General features: G+C 42.9%; 1 protein-coding gene across 2 annotated transcripts in view; it reads right to left on the reverse strand.

The window, feature by feature from the left end:
• The window catches only part of APBB1IP (amyloid beta precursor protein binding family B member 1 interacting protein), a 62,605-nt gene extending 52,803 nt beyond the window's left edge, over positions 1-9,802 (reverse strand). Inside the window, exon 1 of one of the 2 annotated variants that reach the window (XM_066315969.1) lies at positions 9,754-9,802. The gene's annotated coding sequence lies outside the window, so the exon portion shown is untranslated. Of the gene's footprint in view, positions 1-1,312; positions 1,342-9,753 lie in introns of those variants that run through there. The other variant, XM_066315961.1, reaches the window with a different exon arrangement.
• Positions 9,803-10,083: the final 281 nt, after the last annotated feature.

Consider the following 10,083-nt stretch of genomic DNA (forward strand, 5'->3'; position numbering starts at 1 on the left):
TGAAGTATATTTCGACAAGTCACACAGAAACACCAAAAGCACACCTTCAGGCCTTAGTGTAGTGCACTACAGCATGTAGTACCAGACCACCAAAGTTAACACTGACTCCCCAATCCACTAACCACTAAGAGCGAGCACTGCAACTTCCTGCTATTGCTCAATACCTACATGCCTACACTCCTAATGTGGAGTGTAATGAAGAAACCTTTAACGTTTTATAGAGACACAGCAGTAGCCTGAGGAGCGAACTGCTCAAATCAGAGATTCACCCATGTGTACTACAGACTACACAAAGTAGATCATCCCACAGCAAAGACAGAAAAAGGAAGAAAACTAACGAAGCATGAGGAAAGTGACAGAGTCCCACCATAAAGTGAAAAGCTTGAAAGAGGGTGACTGTCACAGAAAACAGATGTGAAACTAGTGTGATTAAAAAAATTCACCAAAACCTAGGGGAAAGTATACTGAGGCACCATTTCATCCTGACTTACGACACAAAACCAACAGGATAGTAAATGAAAGTCTAAATAACAAACTGTTCCAGGGAAACCTGCATCATGAAAACTGGTGAGTAAGCAAGCTGAGGAGTTGGTTTGCTCTACATGTAGTTGTAGCTAGAAATGCTAGTATGAAGCAGAAGTGCATAGAGCTTCAGGCAAGGACGATGAACCTCATGTTTTAAGACTAAAATAAAGGCTCCACCAGTTTGGAGCCTTTCATGATAGACAGGTTAGTTACACCATACCTTCCAGCACAAGATTTCTTGCCTGAAGTACATGATGCTAGCCACTGCTGGGAAGAACTCTTTGGCCAGATTGACTGCAGGTCTGAAATAGATCTAACTAGGTTTCTTACAGTGATTTTACAGTTAGATGTCAAGAAAAAACTCATACTACACAGTTCTCTCATATACCAAAGTGAGGCAGGACGGGAAGTTCCTTAACCAGCTATTTCTTCACATCTAGTAAAAAATCCTTAACAGACATTTTGGCCCACTTTTATGAAGTAAGGTACAAGAGAACATCTGTCTCTGCAGACTTCAGTCTAGAAGAACATAATCCAATCAATTACTAATTGTAGTAGATACAAAGAATGGAAATTGAAGTTTTGGCGTGATAGAGCAGAAATGGTAGCTGACCCCAAGGTTTCAAAATCACAATCAGATTTGGCAACTAGCGCGTTGACTTTCCTCTTTTCTACCTACATGACATGTAAGTCTCTTCTGCTTTAACACTAGCTCATATTTTGAAAAGAATAAATTAAAAGCAATTAGACTGCTTAAAAATTAGACTGCTTCTAGCACTGTACTTACCTAACGCTGATAAGCATGGTGTTTTCCAATAAAAAGCTTGCACACACTGATAATTCTGAAAGCAGTTTTTTACTAATATTCACTATCCTTCTGGGAAATTTGGTGTGCCAGTAACTGTAGGCTTATCTGCAGCTGAAGTTACACTGTATATTTATCTTAGGGATGGTGTGACATGCTCTAACTCCATTCACGAGGAAATAAAAGTGACACACTAAAACACAAGTAGCTCCAGGAAGATTGTAAAACTGCAAAGTGTCCTTATTAGTCCAAAAATGAGTGACATCTGGCTTTGGATTAAAATTAAAGTGGCAGATAAATACAATCAAGAGAGATTTGTACTCTAATATTAACATGGGGTACTAGGGCTCATATTCTACTAATTCCAGAATCATCCACCCAGAGGTAAATACAAACATTGTTAGATAAAAGCACCCCAAACTCACAGATCCTACTTATGTTTCACATAAATTTTAACTACGCCATTTTTACAATTAAACTTCTCAAAAACTTGTTCCCTTTTTTGCCATTTTGGAAATACACAGTTATGTTATGTTTTCCTGGAACAAACCTGTAGTGAGGCCTGATTTTGGAAAAAGTCTTTATTAGGCCAAAAGTCCCAGATTTCATAGACATGAAAACTACATTATTTCACTTAAACAATGACAGCCAGTTGCATTTTACACTTGTTTCGCCAAGATGATAATAATAATTTAAACACTACAGGAACTCCCATGCACAAGTATACCACCATCTTTTTCACTGATATTTGAGTACGTCACTTTCAGAGAGAGTGACAGGGAGGGTGAAGAGCATGGGGAGGGCAGGGAGAGACAGACAAACATTTAATGTGCTTGTAGAGCACCGAAGGCAGCATGAGGAAAGCGACAGAGTCCCACCTCGCTGAGTGTGAGACCATCCTCCAGGTGGTGCTGCCTCAGCATCCATCACCTCCGTGATGGCTCCACCACCACCCCCAGCCGTCCCCTCTCCCCAAACACATACTTTTTTCTTTAGTGCCCTTGCCGAGAGTGGTGTCTGGAAGAACCAGCTGTGGGTTCTGCTCTTAGGGTAAGGCAGGATGGCAAGATTACTGAGTGGTCACTGAGGTTCTTTTAAGTGAGGCGGAACGCATCAAGGGACTACCTAAAAGCCTACTCACAGTACATCAGGAAGAAGTTACCCAAGGCCAGAGGAGGGGTTTAGCAAAAGACTCTTGCTCTGAAGAAGACAAGAACATTTAACGTGTGACTACATTAAAGGCATGTAGAGGAATATGGCATGCAGGCTGGGTATGAGACTCCTCACTAAGATACTCTGCACAGTAATTCTCAGGCAAAAACACAGTCTGTATCCTTGCCTCCAGAAAATGCATTCCAAATATACTCAACCAGCTGTGGAACTGTGAGTTAAAAGCACCTTATTAAAGGTGGGGGAAAAACACCTACCTGGTGTAAAGCATATATGCAAGGAGGAGAAAGTTATAAAAGGGAGCAATTTCTGTGTACCAGAACTGCACTTTGTACCTTCCTGTCAGCTCCCAAAGGGGATTGTTTCTATGGAAATCAAAACAGTGTCACTTCTGTTCATTTTTATATAGTATCCTCACATCAGCCAATGTGCTCCAGTCTGGCTTGTGGGTCTAAGAACATTACAGAAATACAGCTACAGTCTCATTCATCTGCTTTTTCCTTTATCACAGGATTTTTTACTGCAGAATGGTCCAGTCTGGCAACTCTCTCCTCACGAGCCATAGAGGCAGCACAAACTGTGCAGATTAAATGGCAGGAGAAGACATATTTCCAGCCCTATGTCTTCACTAGTAAAAGAAACAATTCCTTATTCTGCGCCAGATTAATGGCACACAGGAACAATATTTCCATTCTGCCAACAGATCTTCTCCTGCAAAAGGCAGAAAGCTGGGTGCAAATGTGTCCCCTGAGTTCATGAACCACCAGCTAACCCAGGCTCATCTACTTTGAGTTGATAACGTTTCTACTTTAGCTCTGCTCAGGTATAAACAACTGCAGACATCCAAGTTATTAGAACTCAGTATCAGAACCTCAGTTTTAGGTCCTCCCCATTCCCTGCCAGGATGGCAGCTCAGAATGGCAAAAGAGTAATGTAACTCTGAGTAGCAGAAATTTATAGTTTCCACATTCCTTCCCATAATCTGTAGCTTGTTGATGTTGGTGCAATGTTTTCCTTCCTGATTTTTTTTTCCTGTTACCCAACACTGCTGTCCAGAACTTAGATGACAACAAGAGACTGTCTTGTACTTTAAACAATGGCCAGCAAAATACAATAATGCAATGTTGATGTTTAGCTTCACAGTACATGAAGTAGGCTGATCCCACATTAATAGATTGTCTAAGAGCAGAAAACAGCAGACAAGGAAGCCCACAGATGAGAGAGGAAGGCATACACAGGTGTAAAATGAGGGAAAATCCTTCCTCTCCTCAATTCTCTATAGAATCAAGAGATGTTTAAAGTGTGGAATAGTGAAAATAAGAATGTAAGAAAGAGGAAAAAAGGGAAGAAAAGTTACAGTACCAAATTTGAGCGAAGAAACTGCTACGTTGGACAGTCGATGGCTCTTTTCCAACACTCACTTCCTCCCACAGTGAGCATTGGTTAAGCACAAGATATGCTACAAGGGTCCACGACACAACAGTCTCTCCATACAAATAACTTATTCCTATGACCTATCCTTGGCAAAAGCTCTAAATCACCATCTTTTTTCTTATAATCACATGTTCTTATCACTGCCAGAAATGCTTAAGGGATGGCACACATGGTATGGGAAAGGAACACTGAAAAAGGAGAAGACACTAACATAAAATGTTTTAACAGTAAGAGTGAAGCAAAAGGATGAATCTGTAAAAATTCTATTGACAAATTCTATTAATCTGTTCATTTTGTATGCAGTTCATATATTAAAATCAAATAAAGCAAATAATGCTTTAATATGAATTTATAGATATTTCACGAAAGTACAGTGCTCATTAACATTGCGAGTAGTAGAAAAATTAAATGATGATTTTTTTAACAAATCTCAGTGTTATACTACTGACTGAAGTGTCAGGTACAATTCCAAGGCCCACTGTTAATTTTCATCTAGCAAATTTGCTTTCTTTCAGTGCAGTGATTATGTGCAGCTTTAAGCAGTAGGTTTCAGATGAAGATCTGTAAGGACAGTGAAGTCCGGAGTCACCACAGATAGGACGTTGTATTGGCATGGCAGTGGTTGCTTTGTCACAATACAGAGAGCCCTGAACTGCACAAAAAAACAGTTATGAGAAGAAAAGGCACCAAAAGGAGAAGAGCCTTGTGACATTTCCATTCTTCCATTTCTCTAAGGTTTTCCATGAGAAGGAAATATTACTGCCTCCCTCTCTTTTTCCCCTTAGAACTGGAGGAGGGATGGAACAATGCTGATCTGGTCACAGCAACTCCATCATGACACAGGGGAGACAAAAGAAACCAATCTAGAGACAGACAGGAAAGATTTTGCTGGATTTCATGTAAGAGCATGGTCCCCACAGGACAGAACTGTAGTTAAGTTTATTATTAATTCCTTCCTAGAACTAGCATCCAAAATCACTCATTTGTATTTGCTATCTCAAACGTCTCTGTCACCTCCCCTTAAGTCATGAGGATATGGTCACCAAAGTACAAAACTAAGCTGTAACCACAACAAATGTTCAAGATTGTTATCTGTGTTCATGTTTTTGGCACATATTCTTGCTTGGTCAAGGCTATCTCAGATACTTATCTCCTCCAAGGCACATGTACAGCAGATATTTCATATACGCTATTTCATCAAAAAGCAGAAAGAATAGTAATGTATATTTGACTGTTTGGGGGGGGATGTTGTTTGTTTGGGGATTTTTGGGGGGTTGTTTATTTTATTTTTTTTTTCAATCAGACAGAAAAACCACATCACCTTTCAAAGAAATTTTTGGGCTGATAATTCTTCTTATTTCTGTGTTTCAGTGAAATCCCCGTAGCAAGTGAGGTAATGGGGCCTTCCAGTACTATCAGAAAATACCAGAAACATCTTGTCCTGATGCAGAAGTAAAGTAATCATGTGTCTGCAGTGTGGGTTACCTGAAGATGCAGTGAGAGTACCAAAATGGATCAACTAAGGCCACCAAGGAGCACGTTTTTATTCCTGCCAGCAAGGACTTGATGCCAACAGTTTAAATGACCATTCTTCTGAGGTTCCTAGCTTTCCTGGTGAATTGCCTATGAGGCAGACACATAATTTTGCCTAAAACAGGGGACTCTGAAGGTAATTTACAATTTTTATCAGCAAAAGCATCCAGTGAGTGCCTGTATGATTGATTTGGGCTCCTAGTGATTCTCTCTGTGCTTGATGGACCAGCAATGCTGCTAAAGGCAGATTTGCTCCCCTTCCACCCCCATTCTCCCTGATAGGTGTAGGTACAATGACGAGAATTTCACCAAAATGTTTATTTTATCTGTTGGATTGTCTGAGGACAACTGAGGACTTTCCGTTGGTAGTAACATCCACCATGCAGGGTCTGCTCATCACTGATAGCACACAGACAGAGTTTTATCCTTCAGTACTGATGTCACATGCCCCACTTTTACATCCGCTGCTTTAGATTACAGGAAAATAGAGAGTGAAAGTAAAAATGGAAAATGCATTGAGGTGTGGTTCTATCAGATTTGGGGTTGTTCGCATTTCTAAATGGAGCAACAGAGAAAAAATTGTTTTGTATGTACACTGAACGTTGTTCTTCTGGGATTCATAATTCATCTACTCCTCAAAATACTGCTAATACTTCTAATGACTGTAGCCCTTATTTATTTGAGCCCAAATTCATAGCATGCTGAATCAATGTTCAACAAGAAGAAACAGAGCTTTGTGCAGGCTGGTGTAGCCTCTGGCAGCAAAAAAAAATATAAGGGCAATTAGCCAGCCACAAATCTAAAAAGTCACTTTAATGGAAGAAAGCCTTTGAAACTAATAACAGGCCTAAACTTTTTGCACTATCATTACCAAACTAGTTTGTGAATTCCCACAGTAAAACTTTAAGTCAGATCAAAGTCATCTGTGTTTCCATTTCATTCAAAACCCAGAATCAATACTATAACTGGAAACTGAGGGGTGTGAGGAACACCACCTCATATATGCTGCTGTAGATGCTCAGAGTCTCCTACAGAAACCTGAGAAGAACATAGCACCCAGTTTCTTCCTATCTTTCACAGTACAACATACAGCTTCTACACTGGCAGCTCTACTGGTAATCCCTAGGGTAGTTATGGATCAATAGGCTGGACAAGAAGGAAATGTCTCAAATGCCTGCTTTTCCAAGAGCCATGGATCACTCCTAATCATGGGAACACATATGGTAGCATTTCTATGATATCTGCATCTGATGTGGCTGTCCCAAGCTCTTTTCAGACAATGAAGGGAAAGGAAGGCAACTTTATGGAGTATGATTCACGGCTGCTGTCTAAAACTGGGCCACCAAAGCAAGGCTTAGCAGTTTCTATCTTGCTGTGTAAAAGACGGTATCAGTGATTCAAACGCTCATATCTACAGCTGCATGAGGAGAGTCCTGCCCCTAAAGCCCAAGAAGTGCTTTGGAAGGTCTGCATGGATGCAAGTGCATTGTCACTAGAGACCTTCCAAAGGAAATGAGCTAAAGCTTCCATATGGCTGCAGGCAAATAGGAGGTCTTATTTCCACTTTCACCCCAGATCAGGACCTGACCATGTGAAGTCAGGTCAGACCAACAGAACCATCAGAACAGGTCAGACCAACCTAAAACAAAACAACCAAGATATACCCCAACCAAAGACATCAAAAATGATCTGTGAGAAAGAAAAACCCACACAGATTGCAAAGACAGCAGGAAGGCGTAAGGGCCTTGATATCTTAATGATACATGGGAAAACAAAATTCAGCTACATTCCTGTAAAGCAACCTCTGAAACAGAAGCATGCCTTTAAGAAAATACATGTTCCCAGATCATCTTATGAATGGTCAGACGTTCATGAATCTGCAAGAAAGACAGGTCCTCTCTTGAACAAGGCAACCCCTTCTCTCATCTGCAGCAGTACTGCAGACTGGTGGTTTTCTCAGACATTTTGCTGGGCCAAAGAGATGCAACAGGTGATTCCCCTGTCCACAGGTTTCCCAAGTCCTAGCTCTTCCTTCACTACTTAAGGCAGAGCAAGAGAAGGAAAGCTTTCTGCCTCCTCTTCCTCTTACTGTTTTAAGAGATTGCTTTTAACAGGAAAGGTAAAACATAGCAAAAGCAACATCTTAGTGGGTTGGGTAAATCTTTTTACCTGTAAGAAATCTTGGGGCCCAGTACTGAGACAAATTGTTACAACATCCAACAGGCCCATCCGCTCATACTGTCATCCCTTTTGTGCAAATTTTTATCCTACCAAATGTGTTATCTCTTTACAAAAAATATCAAGGTTACACCTTGATTTACAGGTACATGAGTTATGGCGTGCAATCTACTAGACACTGCCTAAGTATAGGGACTTTTGATTTGTAAAAAAAAAAATCAAACTTTGCTGTAATAAATACACTTGATAACAAAATAAACCAGCCCTTCAAAAGCATTATACCCTGCTTGAAAATACTACACACTGATAACCACAAATTCCATAATGAACAATTAAAACACAATTTACTCAATAATTACATTGAGCCATCAGTCATTTTGCCTCCAAACACCAGAATAGTCTGTTATATCCATAGGAAGTATTTAAAAATGAAAGAGAAGACACAAAGAATGATTAAATGTTTCTTTCAGAGATAGTACATTTTTCCAGTTATGAGTGTTCCCAGATGGACCAGAATTTTCTGAGAATAAAACAAGGACAACTCAGTTATTTGTAATACTCCATTGATTCAACCTCCCAAATACATTTGTATGCCATATTTCAAACCAAATTATCTCCATTTTTAAGCAATACTTGCACAAAGTATTAAGTACAATTAAATGTAATAGTCTCCTTAGAAAGCTCACATGGGGAAAGAGAACCAAAGAGGTTCGGCAAAAAGTTAAACATTCTGTTTCAGACGTCAAGTTTTAACTGAAATTCACATTCTTTACAAAGTAACAACAACAAAAAATACTGTAGATTTAGTGAAGACAAATGATTAGGAGACTGCACAGGAGGAGCAGGTCATTAGTATAACTCCCTGGAGCACCGGGGCTCACCTATTTGTCTCTAAAAACACAGATGGACTACATCAAGCCCTGACTACATTTACATCACTGTTGTCTGGCAGCAGGGCAATTGATTAACAGTAAAATCAACAAATTTCATGAGTGAAATAAGACGGACGCAGGAAGAGATGACAAAACACGCATGTCATGTAATTCATAAAGAGGAACTAGATCCAAAGAGGAAAAATGACTGCCAAAATTCTGTAAACCTAAGTTCTGAGAGGGAGAAACAAACGGAGGCCAAGTTATTCACAGAATCAGAGTCATCTCGGGCAAAAAGTGACTTCAGAAAGTTAAGCTGCTAGTTTGGTGGAACCCTGCTTATTCTGTTTGTAGGCTGTATTCCTGAAATAATTTTTTAATGACCGTTAAGGCAGGCTGGATCATATGCTGCCTAAAAGATACTACCAGATACCTCTTCCCAGTTTGAAAACGAATGGATTTAATAACTTCTCTTTTTGGTGCACGAGGGATTGAAAAACCATCCCAAGCTTGTGGAGATTGCATTTCATTTACTTCTCCGTGGTATTCAGCTGAGATGTTATCATGCTCTCTGGTCAAGCACTTAAGAGTCCCTAACCTACATGGCGAAAGACACCACCAGCAGAGAGATGTTAACTGTGCTCCTCAGAAGTCTGTACTCGCTGTTTGGTCACAACCCATCACATTCTTACACGCTTACTTTAAGAGTAATGAGAGCATTAACATGGTGTGTTCTCTGTCCGCTTGGTCCGCAGTTTTTTCCCTCCAGCCTTCCCTTTCCTAACGCTGATCCTGGAACAGGGCACTGCGCGTCCCTCGGGATACCACCGGCCTCGTGAGGCTGCAGGGGAGCTCTGGCACCCTTGCCTTGCCATCATCAATCCTCGCTTCCCCCAGGGACAGGGCACAGGGAAGGTCGGACTCAGCTTAGCCCCGCCGAGGAGAACAACCATCACCGGGACCCAGCACCGCAGCGCGCACCTCCCCGTCATCCTTCCGAGAGGCCAGGCGTGCCGCCGGGAGGCCGCCGTCCCGAGGGGAGCGCGGTGTGCGGGGCCGCGTCCCCCCGCGGGCTCCCGCCGCGCTGCCCAGAGCGGGGCTCGCCGTACGCCCCGCGGCAGCCGCGCCCTTCGTCGCCCGGCCTCCTCCCGCGGCCAGCGGGCCTCGCACAGCCCGCCCTCCGCTGTCCTCCGCCCCGTCGGGTGCCGGGTGCTAATCCCGGCCTCCCCGCTTTACCTTGGCGGGCGACGGCTCCGGAAGCTCCGAAGACTCACGGAGGCCGCTCTGCGGGGCCCGGCCCGACTCGGCGGGGGCCGGCGCTGCCTGAGGGAAGTGGGGCCGTCCCGCCGTGTTCGCAAAACTGCCCCGCCCCCGGGTCGACGGGAGCTGCTTGCCCGCGCCCCCCGGGCAAACCCCGGCGGCACAGGGCAAACCCCGGCGGCACAGGGCAAACCCCGGCCGCCCCGAGCCGCCCGAGCCAGCCCTCTCTCTGTGCTCCCTGCCGCGGCTGCTGCCTGCCCGCATCCCCCGGGCAAACCCCGGCCGCCCCGAGGCACCGAGCCAGCC

Source organism: Sylvia atricapilla, chromosome 1 (genome assembly GCF_009819655.1).
Source record: "Sylvia atricapilla isolate bSylAtr1 chromosome 1, bSylAtr1.pri, whole genome shotgun sequence".
Taxonomy (NCBI): Eukaryota; Metazoa; Chordata; class Aves; order Passeriformes; family Sylviidae; genus Sylvia; species Sylvia atricapilla.